The sequence below is a fragment of the Sinocyclocheilus rhinocerous genome, unplaced genomic scaffold, assembly GCF_001515625.1.
Source record: "Sinocyclocheilus rhinocerous isolate Xijiao unplaced genomic scaffold, SAMN03320098_v1.1 scaffold3621, whole genome shotgun sequence".
NCBI classification, from domain to species: domain Eukaryota; kingdom Metazoa; phylum Chordata; class Actinopteri; order Cypriniformes; family Cyprinidae; genus Sinocyclocheilus; species Sinocyclocheilus rhinocerous.
In genome coordinates this window covers 86,383-92,810 of record NW_015654992.1, presented here as the reverse complement: position 1 = coordinate 92,810, position 6,428 = coordinate 86,383, and the positions used below count along the sequence as shown (strand labels likewise).

General features: G+C 39.2%; 1 pseudogene; it reads left to right on the top strand.

Moving 5' to 3' along the window:
* The window catches only part of LOC107717918 (sodium/potassium-transporting ATPase subunit alpha-1-like), a 29,443-nt pseudogene that overhangs the window by 14,074 nt on the left and 8,941 nt on the right, over positions 1-6,428 (top strand).

The window sequence follows — 6,428 nt, the reverse complement described above, 5'->3', positions numbered from 1 at the left end:
ACTGAATCTTTGTGTGTGTGTGTGTGTGTGTGTGTGTGTGTGTGTGCGTTTGTGTACATGATATTCCCTACGTTATGGGAACCAAATGTCCCCACAAGTAGGGTGCGAACTACGGGGGAGCTAGGGGGAGCTCGGCTCCCCTTAATAAGACATGGGCTCCCCTGAAAACGTGATTTGTGAAATTTTGGGGGGTCTCAAAAAATATTGACAATGTGTTATTTTGACGTGCAATTTCAGTTTTGTGTAATGTGATCATCGTGTATTATTATGTGTAAAATTGCAAAAATATCGTTCATTCATGCATGACGGCGATTTAAACCTAATTCACTTCAATAAAGATAACTATACATGCTATTCTTCTCATGAGCATCGAGGTGTGGGGGCGCTGCGGTGCAAATTCCACTCATGTTTAGTACATGAAGATTCGTAGAAAAAATATAAACGCTGGACTCTGTGGTCGATTCTGTGTTAAGGTAAGGCATGTTATTCGCAATTATGTGTTGTGGCTGGGTTGTTATAGGTCTGCGATGTCTTAGGCCTAATTGAACGGAGGAATTATGGTATTCTTCTGTAGCCTGACGACGAGTAACTTTAACCGTTGTTCATGTCCCCAAAGTCCACGGTATATTTCGAACACTGATGTTGTACATTATACACTTTTACGTTTCTTGCTCACGTGATGACGTCATCTCCTAAGCGCACTGTACTGTTACAAGACACTTTGCACAAGTGGTCGATTTGGTAGGCTAATATAAACGGAGACAATTTAAGACAAATTGTCATTATTACACTGTAAGCGAGGTCTAACATGCAGTTTATGACCAAGTTATCCTAATGATATAAATCAAAACGGGATATTTTAAAGTTAATGATTCTTTGGTTTTAGCCAGTTGTATAGTGCCAAAAGAATTTATAAATTAAATTAATTAAAAATATAGATTTTTCAAATTCAATTTTCAGACGAAGGCGTATGCACAGCAAGGGAATGCCGCTCTTACCGCACCTTCTGCATTTGACAGTGTGTTCAGACATTTATTTTTTTATTTAAGTGTTTATCCTGTGCACCTATACTCTAGTCAAGCACGCGATTGACGGAGCAAACTCTGACAGCATTTTGACATGGAATTTACATTTATCTGACCATATAATAAATGTTGCATTAAACGACAAACAAGCCCAATATTAACCTTGCTTTAAAAATATATGACTTGAAAATAATAATAATATTATTATAATAACAATCCTGGCAAAAACAATACAGCAGCTCATGGTTTTAACTTCTAGTATAGTCTGAAAATTAGGTAACTGAGATTTCAAACTTCTTTACTTTTCTGCAGGATGAACACAAGTGGACCTTGGAAGAGCTTAACAGAAAATATGGCACTGATCTGACCAAGATGAGTATAAGTTTAATGACACTTTTGGGGAAAAGTATGCGTTATATTGAATCATTTGTGTGAAACAAATGATTACATTTTGTGGAAGATGGATTACCTTTTTAGTTTGAAAGTAATAATAATGGATCTTTAGCCACATGCATGTAATATTATTTATGAGCATTTGTTTTCTGTATGCCTTTAATTGCTCCATTTATATAACTTGTGGGTGGGTTTGACCATTTTCCGAGCAAAGGAAATCTTAGCCCGTGATGGACCAAATGCCTTGACTCCACCTGTTACGATTCCAGAATGGGTCAAGTTCTGCAGACAGCTCTTTAATGGATTCCAAACTCTGCTGTGGATTGGTGCATTTCTTTGCTTCTTTGCATATTCCATCCAGGCTGCCTCAGAAGAAGAACCAGCAAATGACAATGTATGACAGAAAATGTTTTGTCTTCATTTCTACATTGGCATAAATAGTTAATATGACAATAAACCTAGTAACATATGTTTTATTTTCATAAACTCTGAGCCCTTTTGAGAAAAGTGTGTTTTATTCATTAAAATTCATACTTTTGAACAGTGCACTTAATATGAGGTTTCTCTAGAGGGATTATTCTCCTATTAAGTGAGCTGTGAAGTCTGGGTAAAAGAATACAATTTAATGACTATTTACATTATTTTCCTGCAGCTGTATCTGGGACTTGTGCTTGCTTTTGTTGTCACAATCAGTGGATGCTTCTCATGCTATCAAGAGGCCAAGAGCTCTAGGATCATGGATTCTTTTAAGAACCTTGTTCCTCAGGTATAAAAATGTACATTCACTTTATGCCAAAAATAGCTTTCACAATGTACAAAGGACATTCATGTTAATTTACTATCATGTAGAAAGCCCTGGTTATACGTGATGGAGAGAAAAAGATCATTGACGCTGAGGAAGTACTTGTCACCAACAACTACTTCCTCAGCGTCAATGATCTTTTTCTAACTTGTGGAAGTTAAAAGTGGACACAGAATCCCAGTTGATATTCGTATCATCTCTGCACATGGATGCAAGGTAAAAACTAAAGAATGTCATAGGGAAAAAAAAAATCATGAAACATCCCTCCTTGCTTTCCTTTACTTTCCAGGTGGACAACTCCTCCCTCACTGGTGAATCTGAGCCCCAGACTCGTACTCCTGACTTCTCTAGTGAAAACCCCATGGAGACAAGAAACAATGCGTTTTTTTCTACCAACTGTGTCGACGGTACACAATTCAAATATCTTTTCAACAGGTGTGGATAAAATGAATGATTAAATGTCTTAAATGATGCTTGAACATGACAATATTCAATAGGTACTGCCAGAGGGATTGTCATCAACACCGGTGACCGTACTGTCATGGGTCGTATCGCCACTCTTGCCTCCAGTCTGGAAGGTGGACAGACACCAATCGCTAAAGAAATTGAGCATTTCATCCACATCATCACTGGTGTAGCCGTCTTCCTGGGAGTAACTTTCTTAATCCTCTCCCTGATTCTTGGCTACACTTGGTTGGAAGGAGTAATTTTCCTTATTGGAATCATTGTCGCTAATGTACCTGAAGGTCTCCCTGCCACTGTAACTGTAAGTCAGAGTAATATTATATTTGGATATTTCACATACATTTCCAAATTCCAGTAATTGCTTAATGTGTGTTTACTCACATAGGTGTGTCTAACTCTGACTGCCAAATGTATGGCAAAGAAGAACTGCCTGGTGAAGAATCTCGAAGCTGTGGAGACTCTTGGCTCGACCACCACAATCTGCTCTGACAAGACTGGAACTTTGACCCAGAACTGAATGACCGTCGCTCACATGTGGTTTGACAACCAGATTCATGAAGAAGACACCACAGAGAACCAGACTGGAACCTCATTTGACAGGAGCTCTCCAACTTGGGCCATCCTTGCACGTGTTGCTGTCCTTTGCAATTGCGCCGTCTTTCAATCGAATCAGAACCATCTTCCTGTCCTTAAGGTGTGCCATCTTATTATCTAGATTTTAGAAGTACATTGAAAATGCATTTAAAACTTTGCAACGTTTAGAGTTTTAGCTGTGAATCTACATTCTTACTAATGTTGTTGACAGTGGCAGCTTTATCTTATCAATGAAATCTGTTTTGTAGCAAGAGACAGCTGGTGATGCCTCAGAGTCTGCCCTGTTGAAGTGTATTGAGCTGTGCTGTGGTTCAGTCACTGAAATGAGAGAGAAGTAACCAAAGATTGCTGAGATCCCTTTCAACTCTACCAACAAGTATCAGGTATTTTTGTTGAGATGTTCTTGATTGGTTTTTAGATTAACTGGTCATCCTAATAGGCCTTTAAAATGCCTTTTCTAGCTCTCAATCCACAAGAATCCCAATTCCACAGAGTCTAAGAAATTGCTGGTGATGAAGGGAGCCCCTGAGAGAATCCTGGATCGATGCTCTACTATTTTGATGCAAGGAAAATAGCAGCCTTTGGATGATGAAATGAAAGATTCATTCCACAATGCTTATTTAGAGCTCGGAGGTCTTGGAGAAAGAGGGGTAAAGAAGTGTGCCATCTTATTATCTAGATTTTAGAAGTACATTGAAAATGCATTTAAAACTTTGCAACGTTTAGAGTTTTAGCTGTGAATCTACATTCTTACTAATGTTGTTGACAGTGGCAGCTTTATCTTATCAATGAAATCTGTTTTGTAGCAAGAGACAGCTGGTGATGCCTCAGAGTCTGCCCTGTTGAAGTGTATTGAGCTGTGCTGTGGTTCAGTCACTGAAATGAGAGAGAAGTAACCAAAGATTGCTGAGATCCCTTTCAACTCTACCAACAAGTATCAGGTATTTTTGTTGAGATGTTCTTGATTGGTTTTTAGATTAACTGGTCATCCTAATAGGCCTTTAAAATGCCTTTTCTAGCTCTCAATCCACAAGAATCCCAATTCCACAGAGTCTAAGAAATTGCTGGTGATGAAGGGAGCCCCTGAGAGAATCCTGGATCGATGCTCTACTATTTTGATGCAAGGAAAATAGCAGCCTTTGGATGATGAAATGAAAGATTCATTCCACAATGCTTATTTAGAGCTCGGAGGTCTTGGAGAAAGAGTGTTGGGTAAAGCCACCTTATGATGTTCACCATGTGAAAACACTAAAGTTATGACTGCAGAAGAATATGGTACAGAATTATGAATAATTCTGTGATTTCCCTCACAGGCTTCTGCCACTTTAGTCTCCCTGATGACCAATTTCCTGAAGGTTTTGAATTTGATACTGAAGAAATGAACTTCCCCACTGAGAACCTGTGTTTTGTTGGCCTCATGTCCATGATCGATCCTCCTTGTGCAGCTGTACCAGATGCTGTGGGCAAATGCTGGAGTGCTGGAATCAAGGTGTTGTCCTCATTCAAAATATACTGCTTAAATATTCTGTAAATATATTCAATAATGGTTAAAACGAGATGCTTGAACCAGCTGAAGAGGAAGTGCAACTAAAAATGAAAAGTTCATTTCAAAAAAAGGTGCAACCACATTTGTAACCAAATGACCAAAATGGTACTTGTTTTAAACTAATAAAGTTCAACATTTTTGTTTCTTCTAGAGTGAGTTTTGTACCTTTTTCGATTGAAATATATGAAATGATCAAATGATAAATCAGAATTTTCTTTTATAGGTTATCATGGTTACTGGTGACCATCCAATTACAGCAAAGGCTATTGCAAGAGGTGTTGGAATCATCTCTGAAGGCAATGAGACTATGGATGATATTGCAGCTCGGCTGAAAATCCCGGTTGGAGAGGTTAATCCAAGGTGTCTTGTTACTTCAGCCACAACAAATATATTTCCTCCGTTCCAAAATTTAGCAAACAAAAGTGTTGTTCTAGATGTATACTAATGCAAAGTGTATCTCTAGAGATGCTAAGGCCTGTGTGGTCCATGGTGGAAAACTGAAGAATATTACCTCAGAACAGCTGGATGAGATCCTGAAACACCATACAGAAATTGTGTTCGCCAGAACTTCTCCACAACAAAAGCTGATCATCGATCGAGAAGATTTTACCCAGCAGGTACCATTTTAATGCATTTTATTTCTATTGTCAAGGTGCCATTGTAGCTGTAACCGGTGATGGTGTCAATGATTCTCCTGCTCTGAAGAAGGCTGACATTGGTGTGGCTATGGGTATTGCTGGATCTGATGTATCCAAACAGACTGCTGACATTATCCTTCTGGATGACAACTTTGCCTCAATTTTCACTGGAGTAGAAGGTAAGACGTGTTATTGGGAAATCAATTGATCGAGGAACCATGAAGGTATTTTTCTAACATGTCTTTAAATTTAGGCCGTCTGATCTTTGACAACTTGAAGAATTCCATTGCCTACACGCTGACTAGTAAGATCCCCGAGATGTCACCCTTCCTCTTTTTTGTCCTCGTTGGTATTCCTCTAACTTTGGGCACCGTCACCATTCTCTGCATTGACCTGGGCACTGACATGGTATGGAAGAGAACACAATTTAATTATAAAAATGTAGAGAACTGTAAACTATACTGTTAGACTTTTTATTGTATTTTTGCGGTAACTTACTGGCAGCACTATTGCCAGTGAGTTACTGTAACTACCCTTTTACAGTAGCTTATCGCAAGTTCATTTTACAGTATAATGCCCTTACCGCAATTTCATTTTACAGTATGATGGCCTTACTGCAATTTAATTTTACAGTAAAATACCCTTAACGCAACTTAATTTTACAGTACTATATCTTTATATCCTTACTGTAACTTAGTTTTACAGTATAATAATATTAGACCAAAACCGGACGTCCTCAAAACGTCCGCCAGCGAACGTCAAAAAGAGGACCAAATGCGGACGTAAGTGGACGTCCTCAGAACGTCCGCCAGCGAACGTTACACAGCGGACCAAATCCGGACGTCCTCCGAACGTCCGCCCGCGAACGTTACAAAGCGGACGTACTGCGGACCTAAACAGACGTTCGGAACGTCCGGGGGACGTCCCCTGTTTGCTGGGAATTCCCTCAATGTGTTTTTGCAGCG